The sequence below is a fragment of the Athene cunicularia genome (assembly GCF_003259725.1).
Source record: "Athene cunicularia isolate RWA chromosome 5 unlocalized genomic scaffold, athCun1 chr5_part2, whole genome shotgun sequence".
Classification (NCBI taxonomy): Eukaryota; Metazoa; Chordata; class Aves; order Strigiformes; family Strigidae; genus Athene; species Athene cunicularia.
In genome coordinates, this window is record NW_020799102.1 from 9443185 (window position 1) to 9463524 (window position 20340).

Consider the following 20340-nt stretch of genomic DNA (forward strand, 5'->3'; position numbering starts at 1 on the left):
AAGAGGCAAAAAGCAAGGCATCCCACTGCGTACAGACTTAATGACCTATTACCTTCACCACTACTTTGCAGGGTCACAGCCTTCAACTAAGGCTCTGCTTGGCTAGAACCAGTCTGCAAAATATATAGTAACTGGAGGCTTTAAAAGCCTTGCAAGAAAATGCAGTAAAATAAATAAAAATCAGCTGGGCAGGTTCTGACAACTCATTTTTTCCCCAGTCAATACAACACCACGCAGAGATGTGGCATGAATCAACCCATTTTGGCAGCATACATCCAGCCAGGAAGGGCAGGACACGTCACGATGCCAGGACATGGGGAACACCCTGCAAAGGGCTGTGTTTACTCAGCAGGAACCAATGCAACCCCCACACAAAGCCTGTAAGTACATTTAGGGCTCAGAAGTCATCTGAAATAGGTCCATTCTCCCCTCCCACTCCATAGATACAATCCAAATTGGGTCATCTCCTAACAATAAATGAATGACACTCATTTAAGCCTCTGCTGCAGTGCTGACACATCTAGGTCCTTTCATTCTCCTTGTACTGCAAGTGCTAAAGATGCTTTTGTACATCCTCTGAAGTACTCCATTTAAAAAACCATGGTAACTAGGGCATTGCGTTCAGCTGCTCTTGAAAAAAAAATCCATTCCCCTTCCTTCTCAATAGGCTCTTAGGAGGCTTGGTCAGAAAAACATTGCCTAATTCAAACTCGGCTCCGCCAGGATGGCTGGAATTGGGCACTAGGGATGGGGGTGAGCACAACTACTGGGTACCACTTGGGTCTGCGGTGTGAAAAACAGCAGCAATGATGGCACAGGGAGAAAGAGCCCTTACCTGTGTCCTGCAGCCAAGCAGCACACACAAGTTCCATTTTAAGTCACTGAGCATGACAGCACAACTGCAGCATTCAATAGGTAAAACATTATTTCATTTAAAAACTATTGAGCACTCCTAAATCTCTCCAAATCTTTTTAGGGGATGACAAGATTATTCAGTTCCAGTATTTTAGCATGACAAGGACCACAGAACCAAGAAACCAGTTTTTCTGTTATCCTTGCATGGCAATAAAAGTTTAAGGGGTTTTGGTGGTTTGTTTTTTTTTTAATTTGCTCATTCCTAAAGTCTCAGAACAGTCCCACTTTGCTGCATGGCACCCTTCAAAGTTCATCTGCTGGCACCGGCATCGTCCTCCTTTCTGCAGTGGAAACATTCAGAGGTGTGCGTACAGAGATCAGATGGAAAGCACAGGGCAACTCCCACTAAAAAAAACATTAACTGGGAAAAAAAACCACTGCCATAAAAAAGGGACATTTGTCTAAGATGGAAGGCCCATTATTTGTTTGTTTTTTTGTTTTTTTTTTTAAAAAAAAAACCAACATTCATAGCTCTGTGTTCATTAAGAAAAATAAAATTAAATAAAAATCACAGGCACGAGCAGAAGAAAGTCTACCAATTTTAACATGATCTAACTGTTCCACCACTCCTTATATACAATTTTAGCAGCCTTTTTTCCAAATCCCACTACACACTGTTATGGAGCCACATTCCAAGATTTAAGGTTTTAAAAATAGAAGCCTTTAACCACAACGTCTGCAAAAATACCCCAGAAAAAAAAAAAAAAAAAAAAAAAAAAAAAAAAAAAAAAAGGAAAACTTCAAGTCCTATTCTGTTACAGAAGCTATTCCCCAAACAACGCACAGAAAGACACTTTGCACCTGCCTGTAGGAAGCAGCATTGGATTCATGATAGCACTGCTGCAGAGGACTTCACAACAAAACTCATGCCCGTTCAGAGACATGAGCTTGGGAGAAGACAGGCAGTTTTAGAGATTTAAAGAACATACTCTGAAATGGAGAACTGAGGCACGTAGTGATTAGCCAATTCCTCATGCAGCAGAAAACGTATTTCTTCCAGCTAACACATCATCTTTGCTAACACACGCTGCCATAGCGAGGGACGCAAGAGGGGTGAAATGAGGACAAGCTCAGCAGTTAACTTTGAATTCCCCGACTCTGTTCCTGCCACCATCCACTGTGTTATTTTTCAGGAGGAAAACAGGAGAAAACTTATAGAGGAAAACAAGACAACAAGAATTTGGGGAAATGTTCACAACCAGATGGGTCAGCCTAGCTTGTGTAGGACACGGGGCCATCCATGGATGTCTTCTTCCCCATCCCTGGAGTAGGGTCGACATAGCGCTTAGGGATATGGTGGAGTTGGGAACCGTCAGTGTGAAGTTAATGGTTGGACTGGATGATCTTCAAAGTTTTTTCCAACTGAGATGATTCTGTGCTTCTGTGAAAACCAGGTACCAACACAGCTCCCAGCCATCTCGTGAGACATGCAAAGGATGAAGGTGTTCAGAGGCTGAACTACTGTGCCCCTATTTTTAAATACAGGGGAATAATAACTAAAAAGTCTTAAACTTATGTAAGCATTGAGAAAAAAAGCTAAAATAACACGGGGCTTGCATGAGATGCCCTTATTGACACTGCAACACGCATGCAGCAAATAAGTAGGGGTTTTTTTATAGCCAGTATTTAGCATTGTTTTGTTGATATTTTTTTCTGAGACTATAAGAGCAATCTGCTTCACATGAACCTTACAGGAGGAAGAAAAACCAATAGAAAAAGCTACCACTCCTGCCATTGCTCTGGCAGACCTCTGCCTATTTAGGCTTTTGAAGGCAGAAATTTATTATGGGAATTAATAAAGAGAACTAACACAGAGGCATGTGTCAGAGACCAGCAGGCTCCCTGGGATGAGTACGGCAGGTCTTGGCTGCACTCCCCCATCTCCAGTGAGGACGAGGGCAACTGGCAAGAGTCTTGCTCGCAGTCAAATTTATGAATGTTTCAGCAACTGCCACCTCCTTCAAGCAGCTACCCAAAAGCTTATCCAAACCTGGGCCCCCTGCCACATTATCCAGCTGCCTTAACTAAAGAGCTTCTCTGTTTGTAAACCCAAGCCTTGACAGACACTCCGTGGCACGCGTGTCCGAAGCACGCTCAGCACAACCACAGATGCTCACAGCTCCCAACGTGCCTCAAGGCTTCTCCATCCCTTCAGGGAACGCCAGGCTCCTGACTTCACATCAGAAAAGGCTGGCACCTCACAGGCTCTGTGCCAGCAGGAAGGCAGAAGGTCAAGAGAAAGCTCTCCAACAGCATTTGCCTCTGCTTTGCAAAGACAGATTGTGCAAAGTCCCATCTCATGGTGGAAAGGACACAGGGGTACACCAAGCCCCACAGAAGTTTAGTTCCCAGGACCACTAATGCCAACTACACTGCAGCAAGACACCTTGTTTAATGCATAACGTCTGCCATTGTTGGTCCTTGCTCTCCTCCTCCATTCAGGGGAAGGACATGTCCATGGCATACCTCAACAGCAGAATCTTGGTAGTGTGTTGCCACAAGTTTCTTCAAGGACATGAAAGACCAAAGCAAGCTACTTGCATTTAGAACAAGAGACGGAGAAGTCTGCAGCGATCTGTTGTGGCACAGGGGAAAAACCGCAACTAAATGCTTTTCAGAGAGCAGCCTGGTTTTGCTGCAGCTGCTATTCCTAAAGTAACATCAGTCACATTCTGGTCCCAGGTGAAGAACAAATCCCACATGCACAGTAATACAAGCCTCAAGGGCAACCATGACAGGTACTGTGGGACGACCCAAAAAACAAGAGGAGAGGAGAAGTCTGAGTGCTCAGGCAGGCAGCCATTTCCTCTGCTCAGACCCACCATCAATTAGCCAACGTAGTGTTTGGGAGCTCTTGCCATGCACAAAGGCCCTTAATCTGATCTAGCACCAGCCACAGAGGATGGGGGAGAAAGCTTTAAGGAAATCCCACTGGAAAGAGAAACCAAGACATAAAGGAAAAGTCTCACCAAAACTAGTCACTACCCAGTTTCTACTTCATTGCTGTTGATGGATCTCCAGTCCTCTCAACATGGACGAGCACAGAGAACACACAAGGCTTAACTTCTAGCCGGCCCCCTTCATCAGTCACCTCGAGCAAGAGCCCTAGCCATTCATGGTAACTGGCAGAGTTTCCCCTTTGCCTCCACAGTCCATACCAAGTAATACACACAAAGCAAAAACCCAGAGATATGCAAGGAAAAAATCTTTGCTGAGGGAAGACCAGAAGAACCCACAGCCAACACTGACCTGTCCTCCCCACACACCACAGTAAATTAAGCGGCTTGGAACTGTACGGTTTATTGTGGAGCATGACGATCAGTTCACTGGATGCATGACTATTTCCATCAAGCCATCTCAAGCAGTAGTGCTCTTGCACAGAAACCTGTGACTTGGCCTTTGGATGCACTAGATTTTTACGTGCATAGACATACACTCCGGGCACTTTGAGGAAACAAGGCTGGTTATTCTCTTATCACAGCATTTGGAAAACTGAAATGAGTTCATTGCAGTTCTCAGTACTTCTGAGTGACTAACTGGAGAGAGCAGCAAACTTCTGTCTTCCTCTAGATGAACTGCTGAGATCATGCTGTTAGCAAGCATTGCTCTCACTTCATTTTTAGCTGGAAAGACAGTGCAAAGGGTGTCCAGCTATAGAATGGAAGGACTGATAAATCGCCTGAAGTTTCAGCAAGAGAATAAATGCAAGATGTGCAACAAAAATGCCTGCTGAGTAATAGATGTGGGGTCACGTGGGCACGTTTCCAAATTCCTTCTCTTCAGTATGTTCAACAACTCCCCCAGCAAGAAAGTCAATGCAATGTAGCACAGAATGCTTTTTCAACTAAGTCTGCAATTACCCTATTTTCTCTCCAATTAGAAGGTCAGTTCTAATCCTCTTCAAAGCATCCACAAAGCATTTGCCTAATGCAGACTCGAGAGCAGCAGAATCAAGGCAGACAGTATATTGTCATGAAATATTAAGCCACGAGCATCAGAAAAAAAGGCATTATGTACTGAGGCAAGAAATCTGCAGGAGCCGCTGGTGTCATACAAACCATGTTAGGACCAAAGAACAACCACTCACAGTGAAAGACCATGAGACAGCAGAGGAAAAAAAGTCAAACAGAAGGAGGAAATAATTCTTCCAAGTGACCCACAAATGGGCTGTGGCATGTTCTGCTATTCAGAGTAAGTTACAGAAAATGTCTGCAAAATAACATGCAAACTGCAGGAGAACAAGACTGTCTGCAGCTGTCAAATCCAGTGAACCATTCTGCCTCCTGAGGATCCACTCTGGTCATCACTAGGCAAGTGGATACTGGCAGAGTTGGACTTTGGCTGGAGCCGGTGTGGCAGATCCTCCATTCTTGAGCTACCTTACGTTGGCATTACAGACAGGTTTGGGCTCCAGCATCTAAGCCTTCTGTCCTGGCATCTTAAGAGATGATCTATGCCAGGGCTCTGCAATATGAGCAGACCAAGGAGGGAGCACAGATACTTCTAACTGCCCTTGTAGAGAACAGCAGCCTCCTGCTCTTTCTTGAGCAGATGATTTGGAGGTGAAATGCTGTTTTCTCTGGTGCAGAGCCTCAGGCAGCAAGACAAAGCGTGTCCCATCTTTTCCACAGTGTGTCACTGAAACAGAAAATGCAGGTGTTCAAATGGACAAGAACAAGCACAGCAACCCTTCATCAACCCAAATGCAGATCAGGCTCCTGGACTGAGATCCTCTATAAGTTACATAAAATTTATCCAGCATCCACATCCATTGGCCCATTACAAAAGACGTCCACTCTCATGATTAATGGGCCACAAGGTTTACAGAGGAAATCTGAGGGCAAGAAGCATCTCCATCTGCCTGGACATCCCTGCCACATCAACCACTGCAATCTTAGATGCTGCAACAAGCAGATTGTGCTTACAAACCTCTTGCGCCAGACACAAGCTTCCAGGAAGACACGCCAGGATCACCTCTCTACACCACAGCTTTTTCACAGCAAACACACATTAAACCGTTAACTGGCGAATGATATTGGAAAAAACAGTACACACACAAAGAGTAGGAAGACAGTGCTGTGTCATACTGCTGAACAGAGAGGGTTTTAAGCCACTCTATTCCTGCACTTGTCCTGTGGCAGCTGAAGGACCAGGGCATGTTTCCAAACTGTTCCTCTGTTTGACCAAGGGTACAAGTCAAACCCTGGCACAAGCAAACCTGCCAGGGCAGCTTCAGGTGTGTTTTTCCTCCAAAATAAAAACGTCTCTCATTAACAATGGAGATGTTCAAGGCAGGGAAGAAGCTGATCAGCTCCACTTTAGGGTTGCTCTGTCAGAAGATGCATGAACCCAGCAAGGTCCAGGAAACAGTTTGATGGCTCACACAGAGGACATCTCCATCTCCCTTGAACCAGGAGCAGATGCAACACCAGTAATATGGAGCAGGGATCAAAGACACTTCTCTCTGCAGCAACCAACCATCCTGAACAAATTAGCAGCAACAAAAATCAGATGGAGTTCTCTTCTTCTGAAAGGTTTTAGCCACTTCTGCCTCAAGAGAGGAAATCACAAGGACCTTACACAGATCATTCAACTTGTCCTCCAAGCCAAGGCACCTCATCAGCCTTGATGTCAGAAATTGCATGTGCACGTAAGAGGAAGCATTTGCTCGCTGCTATAGCTGCTTTCCAACGAGGCTGACCAAATCTTCCCGTTTCTCTGTGCTCCTCCTGTACTTCCCACTCTTGGCAGCTGCTTCAAGCATTTGTGCACACTGTCAGCAACTAGACACTCTCACACCAGGTTACTCACTTCTAAATACAAGGAGCCAAGACTTCTAACATATTAAAATAATAGGTTACTAAAATTTTATAAGGATGCTCTCATCAGTTGCTGGTTAAATAAAAGAATCAGCTCTACAGACAGCAATAATGAGAGTGATGATCACAATTAGGAACTCTGTGCTAGGCATCACCTCTCACTCCATAGAGAGGTGAAGACAAGCAATGTGGCACCAGCCACCTCCCGGGCCGGTAGGGACTGTGCAGCAAAGGGGTGTGAAACCCTTTGCTATTGGAAAGGTGCATACATAAATGTGTTATGCTTCAGGGCAGCAAATCCCTTCACCGAGAAGGTTAAAGCCAGGACATCCCGTCAATGGGGTCTGTGCATTCATGGTCCCCCAGCTGTGAGAAAATGAGAGCTGACAGCAGTGCCAATACAAGCAGTCTGTCCTCTCTCCTATTCACTACATTTACATGCTGACATTGCAGCCTGTGGGCATATTGTACCTGCTATTTACATTCAGCATTCAGCTAAAACAATCCTTCCTGGTGTTTCTTCTCCCACCTCGTAACAGGTGGGCTTCTGGCAATTAGGAGAGTAACCCAAACAAATAGCCCTCCTGCTCTCGTGTTTGCAGGGATCCATCCTTAACCCAGCACTACAAATTCTATAGTAATAAAATCATTAACCTAAGCATCTCTGCCTTGTGCCAGACTTTCAAATAAACCAACCCATCTCAGCACAAAGCTAAGTATCCTGCAGACCAGGCTCCTGCTGTACCACCATGGGGAGATGCTCACACGGAGCAGGCAAGCAAGTCCCTCAGTGCTGCCACACACTAGCACTGTGCTCTGGTTTACCATGCAAGCCAAAAATGGAGGCGAGTGCTGGGACCAGGTTCCCTTCCTCCCCACGGTACTTCTCATCGCATCGAAACCACAGGGGAGAAGAGAACTGGAGCTGCCCTGGAGAGGTGCATCTCAACTCATCTAAATGGAGCAAGACCTGAGACCTGGCTTTCCTGCATCCTAGCTCATCACCTTCCACCACTTTTCATCACCCACAGCCAGCTTTTGCCTTGGATTGCACCATAGAAACATCAGCATCACCATCACTGGACTATGAAAAGCCTGCCGTCTCCAAACTGCAGGTTTCTGACTAAAGTAGCAAGCCTCTGGAGGTCTCCGATGACTTGTTTTTTCCTCCCTCACCTATATCAGTTCATCTGAATAGCAGATGTTTCCTTTGTTACTTTTGGTTTCTGGTTGTCTGGAGGTTAGCTTGATTTTCTTATTTGAGTTGCTCTTATCAAAAAGCCCAGCTCCAGGCTATAGCATAACCCATCCATTAGGCAGGCTGGCAGACTGCTCTTTTTGACCTACTAATAAGAGCTGTTTTTTTTCTTTTCTTCAATTCCAGGTAGGCAAATAGCTCAGCCTCCAGGGAAAAGACACAGCAATTTCACAGATTCAAATCAAGCAGAGTGCTTCAGCGCAGAGCTTGCAAAACATGCACCGAGTTGGTGCCCTTCAGCATCTGCTCTGTAGATGGAGCACACCAGGGAACAAGCTCACCAAACTGAGAAGGCTGGCAGCTTCTCACCTCTTCACTGTGGAGGGTGTCCCCAAAAACCTCTCAAGAACTCAAAAGCATCCAATAAGCATCCACCTCCCTGCTACTTTGACAAATTGTAATTCTACATTTGGAAGGAAAGCAACATGCAACTGGAATTAATCCAAAGACTTGTCTTCAATAGGATTACGTTTATAACCAAAAAGGAGTCGATTGGCCAATCTGCAGATCAATACAGCTTAAAAAATACTCTAGTAAGCAGGACCACCGTGACTTCTCAAGTTCAGTCCAACACCCAGGGCAATCCTTCATTACATATATTAATAGTTAAGCATAATATGAATGGTTATGTCTACAGCTATGGTTTTATACAGATAAAAATTTAAACTGTACACATTTTGCAGGGTGTTTGTATCATATCAATACATAAATTATATTTTCATGTGTGTGACTGCAACGATTAAAAAAGCACCAGACATCTAGCTTCTAAATTATTAATGCCAAGTCTATTCTCACACCTCATCCTTGCCGCTTTTGCAATCTTATTAGGGATATCAAGGAATTATTTTACTGCAGATACCACTACAAACATGATGAGGCAGCAAGTACAGCAGAACAAAACCACCCTGTACCTCTGCAGCATGCCAACTTGGAAGGACAGTACCAAAGCGATCCTTGGTAGTCTAGGTGTAAGAACCATTGTAGCTATACTAGTGTATCACTATCATTGCCTCAGCAGCATAATTAATGTGGTATGGCAAGGTTATAATAATAAGCTCTTTAAAAGGTGTGCCAACTGCAAACCCTATCCGTATTATTTTGCGTGACAAAATGTGCCAAGCCTGACACTGTGATCAGGTAATGGAAAAAACAGACTTTCAGGCAGATCCCCAGGACAACCACTCACAAGCAGACAGAGCAGCTGGTTTTTCCACAGATGCTGTGAGCTGGGTACTCTTGAAGGCTTTTCCATACCAGATGTACAAAGTCCCTCGACTCAAAGTTTAATCCAAAGGGTTTCCATCAGGAAAGCAGGAGTCACAACATGCCTGCCAAACCTCTAAGTCTAGAAAGATCAAGTAAGCTGCATAGTCTATGGTTATTATTTTTTCCTTTTTCTTTTAATTTTTTTTTTCTGAATTAACATACCAATAGCCTTGGCATTGGGCTACTTACAGAAATGTTCTCTCTCAATGCTAACACTAAACATTTATCCAAGAGAGCTTCTTAACCGAGGCAGAGAACCAGCTAATTTAAACATAACCCAGCCTACCTGGAGGGTTTTTAATACACCAGACAAGAAGAGTCAAAGAGATAAACCAGTGCAGCACAGAGATGACTACTGCTCACCTTGTCTTTTGAGGTCTGAAAGGCCATCTCCAATTTTGGTGGCAGAAAGAAGGAAATGGTGCTTTCATTCAGAAATAATATTCAGACAACTGTCTGAATTCAGGATTCAGTCAATTACAAGCCCTTCTGAAAATTACATTGTTTTCAATTGACCTCTAATTCTAACCAGGTTTTTCAAGGAAGAGCATAACTAACTTCTTACCTTATACCTTCAGCATTTTTAGGTAATCATGACTACACCTATGTAAGGGATGCTGCAGTGACATGGTTAGGTCCTTCATTAAATTATTCCTTCATTTAACCTACAGATAAAGCCTTCTGAAGCCTGAACACCAGTATTTTTGGCTGGTACCTGAGAACAGTCAAAGAAATTGCTGCTTAGAGCAACCTCAAGTGAAATGAGGTTAAAGGAGGAAATAAAGTGCATCTTTTCCTTTGGAAATAAAAGTCATTACTGTGCTTGCAATATTACCCCAGGTCAATATAAGCAAACACTGCATAATTTTCAAGAAAAATAGTTAATATCCCTCCACACCACCAAGCTTCTCAGATGGGCTGACACAGCGAGGCCTGACTTGAAAAGAGGTCAAGGGCTGAAACACAACCTCCTCTGCTCTGAGGCCAACATACCAGCAGCAGCAAGCACACATACTAGAGCTGTCCTGTCACAAAACCTAACCCAAAAAAATTTGAAAAGGTTTTGGCTGTGATTAAAAGTACTCAAGTTTGCAGTTTTAAACACATGAACTCAGAAGAGATGCTCTGAGAAATGTTCCCCTCATGGTTTCTCTAACAGCATTGTCATTACAGTATAAAGGGGAGAAACTAAACTAAACATTCAACATGCATGTGGTCTCCAGTTGTTTAATCCAAACATTTCTCTCTGACCATTTAAGTAGTCAAATGACATGGAGCCTGTTTTGACTAGAAGACACGCCACTGGTTTCTCACATGTGGATTTTATTGCAAAATTCTGGTGTTACACTGGAAAAAAACTAATTCAAAGGATAAATGAGAACAGCAACTTAAGAAAAGGTTATTAATCTCTACATGTGTCCCATTCTCCCTCTTTTTTTTTTTTTTTTTTCCAATCTTAAGGGGCACAATAGCTGAGGAGCATGTTGTTCATTAGACCATATCCAACTTGGCCAACTGGGTCAAGGATTTGGATTGCACCTTCAAACAGTTAACACTCAGGAAACCTATCTCCTGAGCATCAGATCACAAGCTGCAAACACTGGAAGGTCATGGTAGTTAGATGGTGGTTGAGAAGATCTCAGTGACTTGCTGTGGGTGGCTCACATCCAGTCCCCAACCAGTTTGCTCATTGAAGTCCTCCCACTGCAGGATCAGCAGACTCCCAGTACCCAAAGGACAAGGAGATCTTCTCCCCCTTGACAAGATCAGTGCTTGTTAGCAGAGAAGGAAAGAAGTCAGATACATCCTAGGGGACACCACCGCTATGCCACAAATACCATCTACCTGGGCTGATATAACCCAAAGCCTTTCACCAGTATTCAGTACTCAAAGGGAAAGGGAAAAAGTCAGAAACGCAAACAAAGCCCACTTCTCACTTAAAAGATAGTTAGTTCAAAAAAAATCTGAATGGAGAAATTCATTATTGCATTTTAATTAGTTATTAATTAATTATTATTGCTCATTTTAAATTAGAAAAACAAACATAAGTCTTTGTACAGCCAGAAGATCACACTCCAAACAAAACAAGGGAGGTTTGCAGATGTATGCCACGCTGACCATAGGCTCCAGCTTCGGAGTTCAACGTAGATAAAGAGATAAACCTCTTTGGTGCAAAGCTATGTCAAGCCTGGCAAACACATATGTGTACATATCCTGTTATTTTTGGAGGGATTTGGAGAGCAGGGTGGGGAAATAGACATTGGGTTGGAAGAGTAGAACAGATTTAACACGTGGGATGCTATGCAGAAACCAGAAGTAGCAGGGTCTGTTGTATCATTTGAAACATTTCAGCAAAAGTCAACTCCATCAAGCTTATGAAGTCCTGCTTAAAGCTGAACTTGGCACAATCTAAATGAAACCTGGCCAAAACCCAAGCAAAAAGCCCACAAGAATCAGGCTTTCAGAAATTCAAATGTGAGTGCTACAAAAGCAGTTTTCCTGCCTGGAGTTTTAATATGAGACCTTCTGTAAAAGGAAAAAAATATTTTCTGCAAAGTGAACCAAAGGACTCCAGAAGCGTCTTGGAGACTGCTTTAGTCAAAGTCAAAAGGGAGAGGGGAAAAAAAAAAGAAACAACATAAAATTGGAAGACAATGTGAACAATGCTGAGCTATTCATTCAAAAATGAAAGCTGCTGCTGGGAGAGAAGGGGAAATGCCCACCACAATAGCTTTGGAAAACACTGCCCAAAACCCTCAGGAAAGAAAGAAAAAGAAAAACATACATTCAGAAATCGAGGATGATAAAAGTAACACAGAGGAGTTACAGCAGTTGCACGCTAGGAAATAAAGACCAAAAAGAAAATCGCTGTGGTAGAGATGTTTACCCAGCTCCCACAAGCCTGGTTTTTACCCAGTTTAATCCAAGAGTGCATTTAGCAGCGACCGGGTGAGAGGCTGCAGCAGCCCCCAGCACTTGCACCACGCAGGGAAGTCCTCTCACGACGCCCACCCAGGCGGGGGTCCAGCCCAGCCCCACCGTGCCCAGGCTGCTGGGGGCAGCAAACATGGAACGAAGGATTGATTGTGGAGGGAAGGAGGTGCCTCATCAGCCATGTGGGCCCCTCTTCATCCTCTTGTGTCTCGAAAGCAAGCTACACCTCCTAAGGTGAAGGTTGAGGGCCCTCGCAGGATGGGACACTGCAGAGCTGGAATAAATATGGGGCAGTGGACAGGAACAGCAGTGAAAATCTTACTTGCCCTCTCATTCCTTGAAGAAAATTTGCATCTGTTGCTTCGTCTCCTTCCACAGTTCCGTCCTTTAAACAACCCTTGCTGCAGGAGAGGGACAGCAGGCACATCTTTCAAGCCACCGCTGATTTTGCAGTGACAAATCTCAGCATATTTAAATGCAACTTGCTAAATCACTGGGACACTGTGCTTCTCCTTGGCATGGTCTTCACCATGCAACAAAGAGGTATAGAAACACGGTGGGGACTGATGGCATCATTGCACACCATGAATGTATGAGTGCTTGTCCTTCTAAAGCAGCCTCCAGACAGACCCATTTCCACTCAGAGCATGGCCAGCAAGGCCCCAAAAACAGCTACCCTAGAAAAAACTTTTTTTAAGAAGGGGTATTTCAGGAATGAGTTCATACACCTAGAAGTACCAGCCACCTCCTTGCACCTGCATCTCTCCAGCCTACCAAAGCCTACCACAGGCTCTGCCACACTTTAGCAGGGTTAGAGAAATAAAGAAGTGGACAGAAAGCTGTTATTCTAGAAACCCACCAGGAATCTTTGCCTTCAGGCTGCCATTTCTACCTTCTTCCTCAGCCTCATCTTCCTGCACCCTGGCAGCCCAGTGCGGGACCCTCCAGAATTCTCTCAAGGGCACTTAGAGAGTAAAATCCAGCCACAGATGCATGCCAGCCAGCCATGACTTAACCGCTTCTCTTCTACTGGCTAAAAAGCCAGGAACAATGCAAGACCAAAGATCCTGTATGGCCAGAAATCTGGGAGTTCACATGGACTGTGCCACCCATAGCATCCTTGATCCCAACAAAGGATACAAGCAAGAGGCTCTAACTTCAGTTTCATAAATCACCAGCACACCAAACCCAAGTCTTTCAGCAATGCTATTGCTCTCCTTCCCTTGCCTTCAGTTACAGAATCTCAAAGACCTAAAAATACTTCTTGTTATTTAAGCAATTCTTCTGAGAGCTACTTAGGGTGAAAAAAACAAAACAGAACAAACCCCTTATCAGATGAGACCAGCAGGACTCCAAAGCAGAACACTGGCGTTTGTCTGGAAAAAGTGGCACCATTCAGGCAGTCTCAAGCAAGGAGCAAAACACAGCCAAAACAAGTCTTAATAAAACCTGTATCTTTTATCTGAGGAAAAACAAACAAGTGAACTACATGGAAACTTAGCCAAAAAGAAAAAGCAACACAATCACTTATGAACTAATATTAGATAGCCCATTGCATTTTGAGCTTGGAGAATAAAACCAGAATATCCCTAGTGTTTAGCTTCTTTCTTAATTCAGGGATGTTTTTTGGCAGACAGCCTGGGTTTCACCTGAGGGTAACGCAAAAAGGAGCATAAAAAACCCCTAATGTGAATGACAGCTGAAGAGCAGCCATCTGTGTGGGTGCTTCTCTTTCCAAACCAAACTCGGACTGAAAAGGGTTTTCCAACGAGTCAGCCAAGAAAAGGGAAACTTCATCAGGAGTTGCAATGGGATCTGCCTGGAGAGTATGCTCCATGCAAGTATCAGGGCTCAAACCATTCCCCCTGACCACTACCAGCAGCTCTCACAGATGTCTGTCTGTCCGCTGTTCTTATCTTCCCTTTTAAAAACTACAGCAAAAGCTGCTTGCCGGTAAGCATGGAACGCGTGGCAAGTAATTACAGAGCAAAGCAGAACAACCTCAAGGGATAAGTAGCAACTTAGACAGGCACCAAACGCTGCCCCTCCACAAGGGCTACATGAGATCTCTACATGTGACAGAAAGCAAATTGAAAGACACTTAAATTGGCGTTGTCATGCTTAGAGGGCTGGGTAAGCACAAACGGCAAAATGCCCAAGGAACAGATCTGCAGGTCACAACTGCTCGTCTGCGCTAAACAAAGCCTTTAAAAGTGGTGATCTGAACCTTGCAAAAGTCAGCTCTATCCTTCACTGCAGGTAACCCAGAGACAGCCTTCCCACTGCTGCAGCCACACGTGCAGACCTTGGCTTCAGCATTCAGCCACAGACCTGGCTGCTCCTTGCCTGCTACACCACCTGGGGCTGCCTAGCAGAGCTCTCAGCCTGCTCAAAGCCCAGGACACTTGCTGCTAGAGCAGATGGAGTCTTAAATTAGGCTGCTCAGCTTCCATACAGCTTCTTCCAGAGCAGCTCCTCTACCGCCACTGGAGGCAGGGTATTGCTTTGGACATAAGCAGCTTAGATGAACCTTTGGTCCAAACCAGAACAGCTATTTTCAGTGTCTGCGCCAGCAGATTACAATATATGCCCACATACTTTAAGCATAGTTCAACGGTATCAGCAAAAATTCACTGATAGGAGAAGTATTTTCCTGCCAGAGTACTCAAAGCTTGAGGTGGACACCTTCTCCAAGCACTCTCCCACTGGAGAAAAACCCTCCTTGCTTCCACCCAAGGGTTAGAAGAAAAGCTAACCCTAAGATTCCTGATAATTTCATAACAAGCTGCTGTGAAAGGAAATTGAGCTGAATATTCACCTGCTTAAGGCCATTTAAAGTAAAGACTGGCTTTCCTAACATATCTGGTTCTTTTGGCCTCTGAGGGCAAGAGACAGCGAGGATGAGAAATACCTGTTGGGGAAAAAGCACTAAGATGACAGAAGTTCCCCTGACATAACTGGCAATATAAAGAGACAAAAAGGAGAAAAAAAAACCAAAACACCCACCCATCAACTTTCCCTAATGAAAACCTTCAACCTTATGAAAGTTCTATATCCACAGGGGCTGGCCACTGCAGCAACACTGGGACACATGCAAGATGTTCTGCATCCCAGATGCCCAGATGGACAGGGGATTGCAAATAGGTTCACAATGAACAAGTCCCCAGGGAACCAGAGAAAACTCAGTAGCTAAAACAATCCCAGTTTACCAGCTGATAAAGATGGTTCTTCATCAGGAAGATACAGGTCTTAGAAAAACATAAGCCTCCCCAGGAGAGAAGAGGGTTGTTTTGGCACTTAATTTTTCCCCATCTTCTCAGGAAGCTCAGCAGGAAATGGCAGAGACTTAACCCACTGCATAAATTCTTTTATCAGGTTAAATTAGATTAATTCCCCCGGGAAGATTACTGCTCTAGACAGCTGATGGGTGCTCTTACCTTGATTCTCATGGTGCTTCTACTCCAGTGACTGAAACTGCACTTAGAAGTTTCATCCCCAATCCTTTCACAAAGATATGGCTCCATTACCTGCCGGCAACGTATACCCACTCAGGCAGAATGCAAACTAAAATCCTAGTGCTACTTCCCCTCTTTCTTCTGGTTTCCAACCATTCAGAAGAAAACTGAAACTCAACAGTTTCTCTTTGTTTTCTTAATGGAACTGTAACAAAGCTGCTATGCAATTGTCTGCTATGGAGGGAAAAAAAAGGAACAATAAACTGCAGGAGTTAACCCGCAGCGCAAACAAATCATTTATGTGCCCACACATGGAGCCAAGTCTCATTTGTCAAAGGAGTAAGTATCTAGGCTTTGCACACCGTCATCCACTCCCTGGTGTCATCCTCGGATGTGTCGTGTTTGCAGCATTAACAGCTAATGGTAACAAAGATGCCTCTGTGAAAAGAGTGGTGGAAATGTCAGGGGGGATGCAACAACAAGAAAATATCTCTGCACATCTGAAGGGAAAGCCAGTTCAAGACCCAGAGCAGTTAGGAGCATCTGGTGAAAGCAATGAGGCAAATGAAGACAGTTTGTCCCTGGAGCAGCAGCTGGGGAGGAGAGGAGGAGACAGCTGCAGCACCGCCCCAGGACATCCCATGGGCCACCCCACTCGTTTCAGGGTACTCAAGCACGGGATGGTAGTGCCTGTCTATCACAGAGCCTGACCCTCGGTGAGGCGCCAGCGGCCCCAAGCGCAGGCACGACAGGACAGTGCAGTGCACTGCATGGATGTGCACCCATGGGAGCTACAGTCCAGGGGAGTTTGCTGACTCACTGCTAACTCACTGCTCAGGGTCAGGCCAAAAAGCTGACTACCTTGAACAGCAGTTAGCATCCATCCACTGCTGGTTAACGCCTGTGGCAGATGTCATGAGGAAAAACAAGAGCAACCCAGGTAGAATTATCCACTGCAGCAAACACAATGCGGTTTTCAACTTGCATTACCCATCCTTATGCTCTCACAATAGTGTCTCAAGCTATTTTCTCAAGTCAGCATTTAGTTTTTTCACTAGCTAATATGACATTTCCTCTCTGTTCCCCCAGCCCTAGTATTTGGTGAAATTGCTTCTTCTGCAAATTGCGCTGCAAATGCTGAACTTTTGCCAGTTATACAGGGAAAGTCTTGACTAAAAATAAACCATGTTTCAGAAAATAGATCCCTTTCCAATACGATGAAGTAGTGGATAACACAGACCTGCCAGAAGAACAAAACCTCCAGATTTGCATGAGAATCACATCAAGCTCAACAGACAGACAGCTGCAACTACTGTGACTTGTCCCATCTTAAAAAAAAACAACCTGGAAAAAAAAAGGATAGAGGTAGGGTTGAGGGTGATGGGGTAAATCAAGTTTCCACCTGTTTTGGTAGGAAGAGAAGTGCCACCACCACCACTTGCCTGCATCCCCTGTGAACCAAGCTGCTCATAACCTGTATGGGAGGAAGAGGATGACACATCGCTCACTACACAGCCACTACAGGAGGTGAAACTCTATTACAGGAAATTCACTGCAACTCAGGCATGTAAGAAAACGACTTGGGCTTTTGCCACCTGAGTCACCAGCAGTCTGGGGCACTGACTCAGTGCTGGCTCTCTCCGACTCATAAACACCTGCGACAGCTTGCTAGCAAATGGAGGCACCGTACCTTTGCTGTCCCTCTTCTCATTACAGTTCTCCCTTTAAAATGAGGCCTTTTACACTAGAAAATTTAAGAAAAGGAAAGTTAAAAAAAAGAAGGCTAGCCTGGGAAGCACAGGCAGTGCTCTACTAACCAGCTCTGCTTTAAGCTCTGAAGTGGAGAGCATGTCAGCTTGCACGGTGCAATAAACCCCAGAAAACCCCAGGGGAACTGAGTGAAAACAGTTCTGCCCTGACTCCCACTTCTCTGGTGCATTTGCTGTGCTGCCCAGACAGTCTTGGATGAAGTGGGTTTTCAAGAAAGATCGCTTTCCATAATGAATCCATTTCACTTTTTGAGGAATCAAGAAAGCTTCATGCAGCGAGTTACATCCTCCTACGATCAAATGGGTCATTCAGGCAGACCAAATGCCATTTTGGGATGAGATCCATCAAGGATGGGCATTTGCAAGGAGTTGCTTCTGCTCTCTAAATTCTCATGGCAAGCTGGAGGCTTGAGCTCGGCATGCCAGGCCAACCCCTCCCTGTCCATCGGTGCTTGTGCAGCAGCATCCATCCACCTGCTTCTCAGACTAACCCTGAGCAAACAGAAATGGCAAAATATTCCCCTCCAATTCCAGTGGTTGCACACACACCTCTGGTCAGCTGGGAACATAATTCCAGTTAATAAAAAAGTAGCCTGCAACCCAGACCTATATTTTCTCCTCCTCAAAGTAATGCAGGGATTGAAATTGTGGTGCAAGCAGACCTGGTGGTAGCACAGGGACAGGCATGGCTGAAAGCATGCTTGGCATCTCAATAACTGGAACCTACTCAAGCAATCCACTTACAATACCAAACAGTTGCAGAGAGCACAGACGAGATCTTTCAGTTGAGCACTGATGCCTTAAAGCAATAAATACATCAAATAACTGGGGCAAAGAGATGCCCTGGGCAGTGCAGCGGAGGCACTACCCCACTGCTTCTGATGGTAAACAGTGGCAGAGTAGAGCAGGGAGCTACTACAGGCTGTTTTTGTCGTACATTAGGAAAACAACAGCAGATTTGTTCGTGGTTGGATATCAACATGAAAACAGCTTCCTCCCACCCCCACTCGGGACAGCAGACAGACACACGCTACGGGGGAGCTACTGAAGGCCAGTAAAGGAGGAGGGAGCAGCAGTGGCACGCAGCCACAAGCTCGACTGGGATTCCCCAGCTGGTGCTATGGGAAGGAAAAGGCTGTGCCCACGTTAGGAAGGAGTGTGGCCTCCCAGGAGCTGCGCTGCAGCAACGCTGTTTTCCAATGCTTTCCTCAGAGGGATGTCAGCAAGGCTCACTGCAAACCTTAGCTGCTGCCTGAGTGTTTTCACAACACATCTGGAGGGAAAAAAAAAACCCTATTGACTGCAGAGTGGTCTCTCCCACAGTATCTGTCAATCCACACCCATAAGGCCAGACTTGCACACATTTCACTCCTGGACATATAAAGACACCCCCCAGCCAGGAGCACAGCAAACGTACCTGTTCAGAGCATCAGCTTCTCTTAAGACACCGACAAAGAGCCAGAACACAATCCCCATCAGCATATGGAAACTGGCAAATCCTGTAAGCATTAGAGAGAATAGTAAATAGTGACATTAATACGAACTGGCTGGTGAAAGGGATGGATGCCAAGGCAGCCTCATGAGAGATGGGAGGGTGTTAGATCCTTGCCCTGAGCACACTCCTGCCTAGCCCTGGCACCACAGCGGAGGTACCTGGCACGAGGCTGTCAGGGGACTCACCAGAATCACAGCAGGAAGCCTAGGTAACAGGCAAGACTATGAGTCCCAAAGCAAGGGCAAGTCCAGCAAAGCCTACTCAAGAGTCAATGCACTGAAGTCAGCATCTAAGTAGAAGAGCAGAAAAGAGGCTGATAAATGGGATGCAAGCAGTCACCTCTGCAACTCCCCTACTCCTCTCCCAGAGATGCTGCTGACGATCTGCTCCGCAGCAGTTGTGCCATTTCTTCCAGTTTGCAGAGCAGATGAATCCCAACTGATGCCAGAGCCAGGCTGCTTCCATTTCTTCATTATCATCATTATTATTATTATTATTGATTCACCATTATGGTTTCATAATATAAAAGGTTTTAAATTTCCCACTGATTACTTTATAAAGCTTTTGTATGTTAGTCACACAAAAGACCTCTAGCAGCAATGAGCAAAAGCTGTGACAGAAGTCACCTCCACAGGCTGCAGAAACTTCTCACTGCAGGCACGCCAAGTGCCCACTTCATGCCAAAGAAGAGGTATCAGAAAAAAAAAAAAATTCTAAGCAGCCATAAGGAAATGTTTTTCTGACGATACAACTGAAGCAAAGGTTACCGCACATAATATGGTTTTACTTTCCCTGTTCTCTTCATGCAATGGTTTGGGGACAGCAATGAACACAGTGTATGAACAATCATCCTCAAGCACACTGTAACAGAGAGAGGATTTGGAAGTGGGGGGCAAGTAAGGAAACAGGGTGGGACAACTTCTCCAGTCAAAGCACTAAACCAGCAAGGGGAAGGTACAGGATCAGCCTGACAACACCTCACATACTTCCTGTCAACTGGACCTTGTTATGAACTGTGAGAAAACTTACTCATGCAGTGTGTTGGTTTACCTTGGACAGAGAAAAAGAGACTTGCTTGTTTTCCCTAGTCTCTGCGGGTGACTCACAGGCGTCAGCCATTGCCAGTTGGTATTCAAAGAACTGAGAAAAACCGTAATCCATTCAGCCCCCCATTTTTCCCTTTCTGTTTTCCCATTACAGAAGGGATGAAGGCATTTCTAAGGATGAAAACAATGCTGAAGACCACAAGACCACAGCACAGACCTTGGACTCCAGTCTCAAGCACAAATTTTCCATCACCATTTATAATTGCTCTCCCTGTTGCTTTACATTACTACTCTAGCCAAACACAAGAGTTTTATTTACTCATGTTATGTACCTCCAGGAGGGTCCTTCTGTTTTTCTTTTGAAGTCAGTAACTGAACACTGT

General features: G+C 44.9%; 1 protein-coding gene across 1 annotated transcript in view; it reads right to left on the reverse strand.

Moving 5' to 3' along the window:
• LOC113481147 (USP6 N-terminal-like protein) overlaps positions 1-19200 on the reverse strand; it is a 68753-nt gene extending 49553 nt beyond the window's left edge. Inside the window, exons 1-2 of the mRNA XM_026850503.1 lie at positions 19097-19200; positions 18834-18915 (exon numbers count right to left, since the gene is read on the reverse strand). The gene's annotated coding sequence lies outside the window, so the exon portion shown is untranslated. The remainder of the gene's footprint in view (positions 1-18833; positions 18916-19096) is intronic.
• Positions 19201-20340: the final 1140 nt, after the last annotated feature.